At 43.4% G+C, this 13,760-nt stretch overlaps 1 protein-coding gene across 8 annotated transcripts in view; it reads left to right on the top strand.

Moving 5' to 3' along the window:
* The first annotated feature begins 2,464 nt into the window (after window positions 1-2,464).
* The window catches only part of TANC2 (tetratricopeptide repeat, ankyrin repeat and coiled-coil containing 2), a 154,522-nt gene continuing 143,226 nt past the window's right edge, over window positions 2,465-13,760 (top strand). For 2 of the 8 annotated variants that reach the window (XM_077788386.1, XM_077788385.1), the window contains exon 1: window positions 2,922-3,041. The gene's annotated coding sequence lies outside the window, so the exon portion shown is untranslated. Of the gene's footprint in view, window positions 2,484-2,920; window positions 3,042-3,241; window positions 4,303-8,948; window positions 8,967-13,760 lie in introns of those variants that run through there. The other 6 variants (XM_021538561.3, XM_021538563.3, XM_021538560.3 and 3 more) reach the window with 6 other exon arrangements.

The raw sequence follows: 13,760 nt of genomic DNA, 5'->3' as shown, positions 1-13,760 counted from the left end.
ACACCAAAATCTTTCATGGTAAGGGACTGTGGAAGTTCAAGCTATGCCAGGAGTACCAAGGACCCAAAGCTGAACAAATGTTTTCTGTGCTTTTCTTGCTGTGCTTGGCTTGAGTAATCAGGACTATTCTCTGTTAGGCGTAAAATGAAAGTGAATGATTAGAATAAAGATGTGCGGAGCTACTTGACAAGGCTTGAGTACAGGGTACAGAATCTGTGGGTGTTTGGCACAGCCCCAGCACTGCAGATATTTTAGCTCCTGCTTATTTTTGATTCTGTTCAAATATGATTTACCTTAAAAAAATTAGATGCAAAGTAACTACTGTTACACAACAGATATTCATGATTAAAAAAAAAAATGGCATGGCAAAGCTCTAGGCATGAGCCGAAAGATTCCAGTGGTTGTCTGAATTATTCTAGTTTGAACTCCTTCTAGAGTGCCAGGCGGTCCCAGTTTATGTACAGAGTGGTTTGGTCTATCACATCACCCTCTTTCAGGGAAGAAGCACTGCAAAAGGATCTGGAGTGGCACAAGCCACACAGCCACACTGGCACCAGTTCCTGTCACTTACTGTCCGCTGTGGACTTCAAAAGCAACGAGCATAGGATGCTGAGGAAAGCAATACTATTCCCATAGGGATCAAGGGAGGCAGGAGGGTATAGACTAAGAGGAAAATATTCCTGGAAGATTTCCGTACTGTAATTTGTTGTTTAAGTGCTTGTTGCACCGTTTCCTGTGATGTTGCTCTCCTGTGAAGGCAAAACCCAGCAAATGCACTGACAGATAATGTGGATGACAAGTCTACATTCCCTCTGATCCCAGCTTCATTCCAGAAGCTTGGCATCTTGTTCATCAGTTCTGCTACAAATAGCATAAAACCCAAACCAGAGCACTCTCTGTGTTTCATTAACACCTTCTAGGTAGGAGTCCTTCTATTGCAGTTTATTTCTTGTACAAGTCATTTTCTTGACTCACAACCGAAAATTACCCTGTTGCTTCATTTATTTGGTGATTAATTTGGCACTGTGGGTAGATGTGATGTAAAGCTCTTAGCCATTCCAGGGTGAGATGGAGGCAAGCAATCTGCACCCAGGAGGTTTAATGAGGCATCCATCCCAAGGGAGTAGAGATAATTTAATTAAAGGGAACATTTTGTACTGGACTAAAAAGATTATTTTTTTGACTTAAGATATAAATATTAGTTTTCTTAAAGGGAAATAGCCAGTGAAAACCCAATAGTTTGTTTACCATCTACTTTTATTGTGCAAAAATAATGTTTTTCAGGTTGACAAGAACCTCAGATTTCCATGTTAGTTACATTTCATTCACATGGGCAATTAAGCAATGCCAAGATGCTGATTGCATTGTTGGTTTCACTGGCTACCTCACACTATTTAGGTAATTTAAATAAATGTTTATATTAGCTTTAACAGGTAATACACCATTTCCTGTGTGCTCCTTGTGCTTTTGGTCTTCAATTGTATGGGATGATCAATAAAACATTTAGGTTTCCAGGTATTATTCCCAGAAGTCTCATTTGTTAAGAAGAACCAGTGGAAGTCAGTGAGATTGTTGCTATACATGCAGGAGGACCTGGACGAGCACACAGGCACCGGGGTCATCATGTTACATCACATCATGATGTGTCAGTGTCCAAACATCCCTCCAGCAGTCCTGCCCGAGCAGTACCTGCAGGAACAGGTTCAACCCTCAGAGGTGGCTTTGGTGCCTTGGCCCTGTACAGGCCCTGACAGAGCCTGGAGCTCTGATCCTGGCCCGTGGAGCTGCCCTGGAAAGTGTTTTCTGTTCCCTCCCTTGTGGGCGACCCTCCCTGCAGCTCACAGGTCATACAATGGTTTGGATTGGACGGGACCGTGAAGACCATCCAGTTTGAAGCCATTCCCCCTTGTCCTGTCACTCCAGGCCCTTGTAAATAGTCTCTCTCTCCATCTTTCTAGTAGGTTGCCTTCTGGTAGTGGAAGGGTCACCCTTGGTTTCTTCTCCAGGCTGGACAATCCCAATTCTCTCAGCCTTTCCTCAGACCAGAACTGCTCCACCCCTCTAATCATCTTGGTGCCTCCTCTGGACTCCCTCCAAGAAGTCCATGTCCTTCCTGGCACCTGCAGCTCTGCAGGTGGGGTCTCACCTAAGCGGGGCAGAGGGGCCCTACACCTGCTGCCCACAGCGGGTGGGGAGGCAACCCAGGATACGATCGGCTTTTCGGGCTGCGAGCGCAGATGGCTTGGGCACGTTCCGTCGCTCAGCCACAGGTCAGAGCAGCCGCCGCCGCGTTCCGCTCTCCTCGGCGGATCCCGCCCCGCACCGGCCGCCGCCGCGGCCCCGGCCCCGCCCCGCGGGACCCCGCCCGCCCCGCCGAAGTTCCCGTCGCCCGCCGAGCGCGGGCGCTGCTCCCCCGCCGCCGGCCGGGGCGAGTACAGGCGGTCAGCGAGGCGCATCCCCGCCGCCTTCCGCAGCCGCGCCAGGTACGGCCGGAGAGGAAGGCGTGGGGAGGAAAAGGAAAGGAAGGAGAGGCAATGCGCGCAGCGCGGAGGCGACAGCAACCGCCCCTAGCGCAGGCTGCGCTCTAGAGGACCGTGGCGCGCCTGTTTTGTATAACCGTGCCCTCGTCATGAATCCGCGCTGGGCCGCGCCCCTCCGTGCCCTCTTGCTGGGTGGTGGGTAGGGAGCCCCGGGAGCGCGCGCGCCCGTGCGGCGCTTGCCTTCCCCGCCCTCCGCGGGCTCCCGTGGGGCGGCGGCGAGCTCGGTGCGACCGAAGGAACCGGGGAAGGGAAGAGGAAAGGAGCAGGGGAGGAGCGGCGGCTCCCCGGGGAGGCCGCGGCGGGCACGGACGAGCGGGCGGAGGGGGCGCTGTAGCGGGCGGGCGGTGAAGGAGCCGCCGAGGAGGGGCGAGACCGGCCGCCCCCCGTCCCCTCCCATTCGGGCGCGCGCTCGCCGCGGCGGCGGCGGCGGCTCCCGGCGATGCGGTGAGCGGGAGGCGCAGCCGCGCTCTTCAAGGGGCCGCCGGGACTCTCCCGCGCCAGGTAAGGACCGGTGCCAGTGAACCCCCGCGGCCGCAGATGAGGGTGGGACACGAAGGGGACACACCGTGAGGGGGCAACGCCCGGCGTTGTGTCGGGGGGGGGGAAGAGATCGCGATCCCCGCCACGCCCCTCCCGCGGGCGGGGGACGGAGCCGAGGGGACCGCGACAACAGGGCTGGGGTGGGGGGGTTCCTCCTCGCCATTCCCGGGCACGGGAAGCCGGCGCCGTCGGTGCCTCGCTAATTCGACTGGGATGCGGCGGCGGGCGAGCGCCGGGAAAGGCGGGGTCGGCGCGAGCAGCGAGTTCTCCAAAATTCTATTTCTTCAAGGAGAAATGTAATATTTTGTTTAAAAAGAGATCGGCTGCTTTGTTTTTAAAAAAAGCGGCGTGCAGGGGTAGGTGGTCGGTGTTTTTTCCACCCTGCGGAATGCCGATCCATCCCCTCGGGCCCGGCGGAGGCTGTAGGGGGCCGTTTTTCTCGCGCCGTGTTTAGCGGGAGGTGCCGCAGGTACCGCACACGTGATGCGAACACACATCGCCCTCGCCCCCGCTGCTGCGGGCACCGGGAGGGTTAAACCCCCTCCCTCTGCGCCCTCGGAGGGGTGAGTAAGGCGTGTGGAGTCTAATGACACACACTGTATCTCTCCCTTGCAGGCGTGGGTTGCTTGGTGGGGGCTACAATGCAAAAAAGCAATACGAGATGATGAGGCAGACGGCGCTCAGATGGGTGTTATGGAAGAAAAAGGCAGATTCTCATCCCCGTTTGTGTTGGGAAGTTCCGGAGCTAGTGTCGGTTAGCTGATTTCGACAATGGTGGACCACTGTGGGTTTTAGGCTTTTATAAAGGTGAAAATAGTGCAAGGAAAATGAAATAGCTGGAGAACTTAAATAAATTATGGAGGCTAATTAGCGCTGCTGGGGAGTGCAACATAGCTACGGTAGAGAAGCGAAGGCAAATCAATGTTGGATTGGGAGAAGAAGAAATACTGCAAGCGTGCTGTGGAGAGCAACAACATGGCCAGGAGACCCTTCCAGCAGCATTGCTCAGGCTGGAGCGTGGAATGATTCCTGCAAAATGCTAAAGGCTGGGTGTTTTTTATTTTCCTTATTTAATCTTCAGAATTTAAATTCCAAACCTGCGCCTGGGAACATCCATTCCTAAGGCATGAATTAAAAGGAAAAAGGAGCTGGCGTAATAAGTACCTTTTGGTGAGAATGTTTTGAAGAGGATTTGCTGGCTACAGTCACATGAGGCTGTGCGGTGAGAAACACCTTAGATTATGGGCAGTTGGTGTGGAGGAATGTTTACCTAGGAAATGCATGATAGACCTGTGGTTGAATGAAGAAAATACAATATATTGACATTTGCCATAATCAACATCTCATTTACATCCAGACAAGCAAATGGCTTTGAGTGTTGTTTCTTGATGAGGTTAGGCAGATTTTAGAAAGCGTTGCTCAATCGGTATCCTGTTCTCTCACCTGCAGTGTTGCGGACCCTCTGTCATGGGCTGCGTTGAACTTTTGAGCAGCTGTTGTGTGAATGACAGCTATTTATTTTGTGGAGTTCATTTCTTGCTGGATCAACAAACTGAACTTCACCTGTGGAGCCTGAAAGTGGCAGGAGTAGGAAATAGAGTGGCTGGGTTATCCTTTATGAGCTCTCTGAATGGTTGATGACAGTTGGGTACTTGTGTCTGAAGTATTGCACAAGGCCTTAAAATGGCACCTTTTGGTGTACAGAAAGTGAATGGTTTGTGTTTAGTACTCCACAAATACTCATAGTCTTGCAGCCTTTGTTACGTCATTGGTTATAACCCTCACAGTCAGCTTGATCAGTAATTTCAGATTGTTTTGTCTTGTGCTTTGTTTCAAATGTGATATGTGCCCACCTCTAGGAATTCTTTCAACATCCATAGGACATGTGGAGCTCTGTGGTGTCACAGGACATGGTGACATGCCAGTAAGGGCTTTGGGAGGTCAGTGTGGTCATCAGTGGTAACAGAACAGGGCCCACTAGTTGTTTTTGACTCTATAGTTCAAATTTTCAATGAAAACATGGTCCTGTGTGAGCTACTGCGAAGAAAATTGGTGTCAGCCAACCCAGAATGGCACCTTTATTTTAACTTGAAGGTGGAGCACATGCCTGTTGCACTCACTGGAGATAAATTTGTGTTTGGAGCTCACTGCACCTGCAAGTACTTGATCCAGTGAACTGGGTCATTTGTCTCTGGTTTATTTGCCAGCTGGATTTTATGAGCTTGGAAAAACCAAATCCTAGTTATGTTCCTTAGAATGGTTCCGGTCCCATTATTGTATGGGGCTAAAATGCAGTTGTTTGTTTTACATTAATTTAAAATGTAATTGCTTTAAATACAAACTGCATTATGTCGAGGAAATAGCTCTTGTTTTGTGGACTTGAATTAGAAAGGAAGAAGCTGGGAATTTAGAGCCCAGCCTTGGAGTTATCCCTTGTGAAGCTGTCCCATCCAAGGGTTCCTCAAGTTTCTACTTCAGCAGCATGTGATTAAAGGATCTAGTTTAACAAGGATGCTGGACACATTGGAGAGGAATTTAGCATGAATTGCCTGTGGGATTCCGATGAGAGAGCAGAAGTTACTTTACTAGGTTGTGAATAAAAATGTTGTATGTTCTGGGTGCTATGGTGGTGGGACTGTGGTGTTTCAGCTCCTCAGGAAGAGAAATCATTGAATAATCTGTTGAGTCCCCTGAGCAGTCTGGCTTTCTTTCTGGGTAGCATTTATTCCCTATCTTTCCAAAATTCATCAAATAACAGAATTTATACTGTGGCGTGAAAAACACTATCTTGAAAAATACTCTGTAAGAAAACGTTAATTAGTAACAATAAAACATAAAAAGTACCATGTGCTTATTTGTCGTGTCTTTGGGTTTGTGCCATGTTGCATCCTTATTTGATTTTGAAGGAATCATTACTTATTCATGGCTTTTATAAAATTATGTAATAGTTGGGTTTCTATGTATTCTACATAAAGCAAACTTTGGTCAAAGTTTTGCTTCCTCAGTAATTTTTATAACACTTTGGGCAAAGTTTTTTCCTGCTCTGAGTGTAGGGCTTATTTACTAAAAATGTTGCTTTTTTTGAACTTAAAATTTTGGTAGCTTTTTTTTCCCCGCTTCCTCTCCCATCCATCCTGTTGCATTGTAAAGATGAGGATTATTTAGGTTTGCTGAAAAAGTAACCTGAGGTAGGAATCCTTAAGAGCCAATCTGACAGAGGCACATGCCGATACTTGAGGAACATACAGAATCCTGGTGAGTTCATGTTACTATTCCTATTCAGGCAGGTCTCTGCACGCCGCTGGGGCCCTGGTGCTGCTGAGGAGTGATGTTGTGTGAGCTAATGGCAGGGAAGTAATCTGGGAGAGTGGTGCTGTCTCTTGAACTGGCATCATTAATGAAGAGAGTGATGAATCATGCATGTTGACATTTCAGCTCTTACCAGTGTTTGTTATTTATTTGTCCTTTATGAAAAGAACATATTTGTGACCGAAAGAGCATCTTCCCTGAGCAGACTGGGAGCTCTGCAGGATGAGGGCAGGCTTGCTGTTAATTTTGCTGTTTGGCTGCAGAGGGATTTGTTGTGAGAGGTTTTTCAGACATGTAATTTCAGAATGTTGGAGCAACTTTGTTGCTCATTAGTTGTTCACTTGTACTTAATGAGAAAGAATCGAGTGGTATGTCCGGAGTGGAGGACCTGGGGCAGATGAATGATCCTTTCTTGCACCACAAGCAGTTCTATTCATGGTGCCCCATTTCTCAGAAGTTACTGAAAAGTCATCTGATGAGCATTTGTGACCTTACTGTGCCGATCAAAGTGGAGCGGGCTGAAAGCTGTGTTTGTTCCTCGCTGTGCTGCAAGCGTATGCAAATACCAAAAGTGTGTCTGCCATTATTCTGGCCTTCCCAGAGCTTGGAAGAATGGAGACAAGCCTTCTTTTTGCTCTTTCCTTGAGTTTTTATTTTGTAAATTTCTGACAATTTCTTTTAGAGTAGGTTGCATGTGAGACAGCAGAGGTCTGCTTGTCATTTGAAATTATTTGTCTTTACATCCAGATTTCCATATGTTCTGGTTTTCTGCCATTAGAATTAGCTGACTTGGTTTTCAGAGATCAGAATTGCACATTTCTAGTGTGTAATAATTGAAGCTCATATCACACCACTAATGAAATTCAGCTGACTGGCTGAACGGCATCTTTTACTCTCATCTGCAGGGAATATATTTAGGATTAAAATATAGAATAGCTTGACAGCTGAGGAAAAATTCCAAAATAACAATTCAGAGTCTAAATGCATCGCTTTTCTCTGAGCTCCTCACTTTATTGGTGAGCATTCGGTTGTCTTTTTTTTACTTGCATCAACTGTAATTGCTAATTATGGTTGAATTGTAGTGATCTCAAATTTAAGATATGTAATGATTTTATTAATGAAAGAAGTATTTTTGATAGGTGAATTGTTATTTGCAGTACAAGTCACACTGAGTATTTGTTATTAATTAAAAAGTGTGAGAAACGAGATGATTAATAGGTATTTTATGATGGGAAGCTTCTTGTTTACTTACTTTCTAAGTATTTTAGGTATTTATTTGATTTTCCCCTTCATGTCTGTACTATTTTCATGACAGGTACGATAATATTTGAGAGATTGCTGCTATTTTTCTGTATTCAGATTATTTAAGCAAAATGCTTTTACCAAGCAATCATTAGGAAACACCTTTGCTGAAATTTATATTTTTTGTATGCCTTAATGAGTAAGGCTTGTATATGGGTGAAAGTGGTTTCCTCCTTTTTTGTGTTCTCTTCAGGTGTCTTTCTTAAAAATTTGTGTTTCCTTCATAGTTTGGATGAGAACCTTGAGGAGCGCATATGAAACAGAGAAACTATCAGTGTGTATGAAAAATACCAAAATTAAGACAGAGTATAATATTTTTGGAATGGGAATTTGACTATTTGTAGTGTTGGTGGTTCAGAAAGCAGTTGTGCATTGCCTCTAAGAGGCTAAAAAATTAACTGATATTCTTGAAAGTGCCTCAATGTCTTTAACGTGGAAATAATTATGGTCTCTTCTGTTCCTACCAGTCATCTTGTTGGTAATCGGGACTTCCCTGGAGGTGAGTTTTCTGTCCTTGAACTGTGGAGTGTGCTTATTGAGTTGGATCCTGTGGTCAGTGTTTGAACAGATGGCTTGAAAATTGGTTATAATATAAATACTGTATTGATGGGCTCTCTTGCCATGCTTAGCACTTCCAACGGGCTGCCTCTAGCTGAGGTTATGAAATACTATTTCCAGTGAAGTCAAGGAGAAAATACAAGGAAAACTGGGAGAAGACATTGGAGAGAAATAAATGTGAATTGATCCCTGGTCCTGTATCTGGAGGTATAAATGTTGGAGGATTTAGATTCTGTCTGCATTTGTTAGATGGAATATTGCTTATTGGCTTTATTATTTTAGAGAAGCAACACAAAAGAAAATAGGGCTTATCTTTTATTGCTCTTTGAGGAAGTTTTGCCTGGCCTGTCCCATCATCCAGCTGGTGATCCCTGCTGAAAGCTGCTGGTTTCTCAGCTGTGCTGAACCAGATGTCTCGGTGTAAGGTAAAAAGAATAATCAATGTTTTACTGCCTTTCTTCTGGTGTTCTTGCCCTGAAATTGTTCATTGATAGAGCTGGTCAAGTGGATTTAAGAGTCCTGTTTTGTCCCACCAGTCTGGCACAGGAGATTCTGGTGCAGCCTTTTTCCATCAATAAAAAGTGAGCTTCTGCTATTTTGACTTCTTAGGATGGATCTCCTAAAGTTGGCATTTTTAATGAAGAAATATAAGAAAGTGAAGAAACAATGTGCAACCAGAGTGTGCTGAACAGCGAAGCATGCATATCCCTGTGGTCAGTCCTTTTATTTACATTTAGTAACAAATTACTTTCCCTTTTACCTTATCTTCCATTATCTTGTGTAGGATTACTCTCTGTCTAGAAATTATTTTTGATAGTCAGGTGCCCTTAATGTTCCAGATTGTGGTGTGAAGAGTCCTACTAACAAGAAGATAAAAGTACAAAGTACTTTTGCAGAAATGAGTTCCATGTTTTTAATGCTGAGAGGTGTCAGTGGGAAAGCCTGTATGTTCTGTAGCTCACCAGGACTGGGAGATGGCAGCATTTATTCATTTATTTGTTTAGGGTGCTTAGAATTTGAAATTGGTCAAAAAGGGTTGTCTTTTCAGGCCTAAGACCCCTGAGCTACTCCTGTTTCGCCAGCTCCTTCAGAGCAGGCACGTTCCTGGTTCCCTGTCTTGGCTCTGCTTAGTGTCTGAGCAGAAGTTCTGAGCGCAGAAGGGGTCAGTGACTGAGTAGATAATTGGAATGGGCTTGGTCAGGCTGTTCCTGCAAATGCTCTAGAGGAAAGTCTTAAGCAAAGGGCAGTTTAGCAGGCAAACAGATAAACAACTTTCTATCCTTCAGGGATTTTATGGAATAGAGTATGGAAGGGTTCTGAGAGAGGGAAAACCAAAGTAAAATAGTAGGATGGATTTTTAGAAATCAGAGGTGCTTGCAGAAGAGAGACAAAAGGATGTGTGTGTAACTTTCATGAAAGTTATTGAACTGAACCTGTGAAGAGGTGCAAATGCAAGTGGATAGTGGGATTTGAATGATCAAAATAAATGCTTGTATCTGCAGATTTTGCTGGTTTATCCCAGCTTGCAGGCTCTGGTGTTCTTCATGTGATTTAGCTTTAAGGATATTTGCAAAATGATCTGGGTTGTGGCAGGTATTCTGTGTGTGTAGCTGTGTGCTGCTTAATCTGTTACTTTCTGTAAAAGTTCAAGTCTAATGCTGATTATCTTTCCCAGCAGCTTTTGCAATTCCACATAATCTTAGTTTAATAAATAATTTATGTTTTATGGAGGGACAAACTCCCTATTTTCTTTCTTAATGGGTTTTTCTCCTCTTACACAAATGATTTTCCTGTTTAATTTTCAGATTTGATTTGAAGACCCCAGCTCAGTTTCTTGCTGCTTCACACAGTTCTTAGTATGAGATACTCAGCTTCACAGTTAAAACATCTGTGCTTGATTGAAATCTTTCTGAGCAGCTTTTCATTGACACCAGTCTTTGATTAATACCTGCATGGGGGCCATGACATCCCTTGTTTTCTTGTATCTGGGATTGGGGATTTGGTGTAAACAGGCACCATGAAAGAAAGGACTATTTTTCTTTGGAGGCTGAAACTGTAATGGAGCTACAAGTGCCCACCCGCTTTCTCTTCAGACTGGTAATATCATCTCTGTCTTGATTTAGAGAAAATGAAGAAGCTCTAATGTTGACAGCAGGCAGTGCTGCTCCACCTCCTCAGCAGAGGTGGAAAGGACCATCTGGCACTATGTGGGTAGCAGTTATCCCAAAAAGTAATAACAGTGGGAGTTCTTGCCAGTTACAAGTTGTGATCACAGGCCAAATGGTGTCATTCTAAATCGGTGTACGTTTTCAAAGAGAAAGAGATGCAAGTATTTATTTTTGCCAACCTGAGAAGTATTTTCAGTCATGGGGGTCTCTGCTGGGGTTTTAGTTGCTGGCATTTGAGAGAAAGTGTGAGGGGAGTAAGTTAGATGAGTATGGCTGTGATGCCTGCTAGACCAGCTCCTAGGCACTAAAAAAAAAAGGTGGGGTTTTTTTGGGGTTTTTTTGGGGTTTTTTTGTATTATGTAAGCCTCAAATTGATGAATCCATCAAGGAACTGATGGATTGAAGCTGAGGAATTTTTTTAAAGGCTATATAATGGAGTGGTCTGTTGATTTGATTTAGACTTTACCCAATGGGAGCTGAAGATCTCAGTCTTTACCTTTGGCACTATTAACTAGTCTTGAACAAATTGCTGCTCTAAAATAAAAGAAGCTTTGTAATGAGGTGCAAAACTCTCTGTCTTGCTTTTAGAATAATTTCAGTGTGGTGGCCTGTAGTATTTTTGTCTGAAAAGTTGGATGTGGCATAATCAGAAGTGCTGTACAGTGGCTGTAGAGCTGGTTACGAGGTTGCTAAGTAACCTGGATGGAGGAATTGAGAGTGTACTGGTAAAAGCTGTGGATGACATTGGCTTTCAAGATGCTGCAGGGATAGGAGGAAAGGATTAGATTCAAATGTGTCTTTAAAAATTGGAAGCTTAGAGTATGAGCAAGTTAATTTCTCAGTGTTTATTCTGAGTAAAAATGGTCAGCACTATAAATAGAAGAACAGGAGCAGCACAAAGCAGTGTAAAACGTCTGAAATGAAAATTGAAAAATATAATTTGCATGTACACAGAGCAAGGGAAATTTAGGGGGAGTTGTGAATTTGTGCCCTTTTTTAGACTTGGGTTCTTGTAGACTTGCTCAGACTCTGTCAATACTGTGGATCAGTGTGGAGAAAAATTCTGCAACGACACAGACAGGCTTTCAAAGAGGGCTTTGGTCTTCATCAGCTTTTGTGGGTAGATGTAGCTGCTTTCCTATCAGATGCAAATAAACATTCTTCATAAATGGAGGACATTATAAAAGTCAGATGCAAATAAATATTCTTCATAAATGAAGGCAAATGGAAAACCTTTCCGAGCTTGGATAAAACAATCTTTAAAGGAAGACTAAATCATGTAACATAAGCTTATTTAGCTGTTCATCATTATCTGGAAACTGAGCAACCATACAGACCTTCCAAGTGATGATGAGTCTGTCTTTATGTACCTTGTGCTCTGGGTTGGTTTTCCACAATTTAAGAGTAATGTAATATGCAGAATAATCTTGTAGTATTAATGATTAGCTGTTTAGCTGTGGATGCAGTAGAGCTGAGTGTGGATGTGGAGATTTATTTACCCTTCTCACATTCTGCCACCTGTGCTCTTGTGTCTGATGGACGTGAGTGCTGGCTGCAATGTGCAGTTCTGGAATTTGGGCAGCTTAAACATCTCCTGCCAACCATCGATACCATAAATCCCTAGATTTATATCTGCTGGCGCTTTGCTCATAGTCTATACACTTGTGCTGAACTTCTGTGCAAAGGCAATCCTGCCTGCTTACATTCAAGTCTTTCTGTATTGTATTAAGAGCTTATCCATATGCTTCAGGCTTGGAGCACAGGAAGTCTGCTGGCAGCAGGCCTGCTATTCCATATTCTGAGCTCAGGCTCTGTGAATAGTCAGGACAAAAAAAAAAATCACCACCAACCATAAATCACAACAAGTTGTTGACTGACTGATTTCTAGATAAGTTTTTCAAGAAAATTTGAATAAATATTAATATTATGTGTAAGAAAGGATGTGGTGTGGCTGGTTGTGGTGTAAACTGCAGGATGTGATTAAAAATGAGATTGAGCAGTGTATAGGGGCTGATTTGGGGAAGAACAGTCTCCACTTGGGCCTCATTCACTGTGGGTTAGGAGCAAATGCAATGTCTCTTAACTGGTACAGGTTTCACTGCTATGTATGTATTTCCTTTTGACACTGAGTATGCTTGGTAGTTTATGATTTATCATTAGAAAGATGTTCTTCTCTTGATTTTTACAAGGATTAATTAGGATCAAGAACTATTTTTTATATATTGCTCTATTTTGGAACTTTTAATGTACAATAGGTAGTGCTTTTTAAAAAAAGATTCAAACTTTTTTTGACCTCCCAGACTCTTCCAGAGAAAACAATAATTTTGGTTCCACGTAAATTGTGTATAGTGACTTTTGAGTTCTCTATAAGAAAGAAAACCCCAAATCTCCTTGAAACTGAGGCTGACCAAGCAAGCCATGGCTACAACAAAGCACTTGTTTCATGACTGTCAAGGCTAGTTTTGTTTCTGAGATTTCCAAACCTGGGCTGAACTTTTAAATGGTTTTGGTTTTCTGAGAATTTTCATGACACACCAGCAAATAGAATATCCAAAAACATATCCTGAATTTCATTAACAGCAACAACAAAGGGAATAAATTCTGGAGCCTTTTCGAACTCTCTGCAAGGGCAAAGTCTGGCTCTGTCACTTCAGTGTATAATAGACATGACTAGACCAAGCTCAGAAGAAGTTAAAAAATAAGCTCATAGTAATATACAGAATTTTATATATAAATTAATCTTTATGTTTTTTGGGGAGAAATAGCTTTTTGTTTGATACAGTCCATGCTTGTGTATGTTAGGGCAAGTAGTATCTTTTCAAATGTTCTGGAGGGCCTGTATAGAAAGGGAAGTTCCGTCTCAGCCTGGAATTATTTTGGACAACTGAAAGGAACTACAAAATTGTTGTGTAGGATGCCTGCTTTTATTTTAAAGATGCTCTGTAACACATAATTCACATCAAATATAACTAGAGAGAGCCCAGGAAAAAGCACTCTGTGTCCCTCTTGATAAATTCTGAGTTTCCATTCCTGTTGTCAAGTTGTTCTATCTGAAGTGGGACTTGATATGATTTTTTAAAAAAATATTAAACAGAAACTGTAAACTATTATTGAAAGTGTAAATACTTCATAAAATTGAATTTTATTATTTTCTTCCAAATTAACCACTTAAAACATTAGTCTCTTCACTTACGTGTTTAATGTGCCTAATTTGATGAGAAGATGCAATATTTATAGATGTTTGCCTTTTAGATAAAGGAAAGAGGTCTCCAGATTTCATATTGTGTTACTTGTGTACCTCTGGGAATTCTAGCGTTTCCTTGAGGAGGTGGATTTTATCTGT

This window comes from Lonchura striata, chromosome 25, assembly GCF_046129695.1.
Source record: "Lonchura striata isolate bLonStr1 chromosome 25, bLonStr1.mat, whole genome shotgun sequence".
Taxonomy (NCBI): domain Eukaryota; kingdom Metazoa; phylum Chordata; class Aves; order Passeriformes; family Estrildidae; genus Lonchura; species Lonchura striata.
Note: the sequence above shows the minus strand (reverse complement) of the source record. Positions and strands in the feature narration are given on the sequence as shown.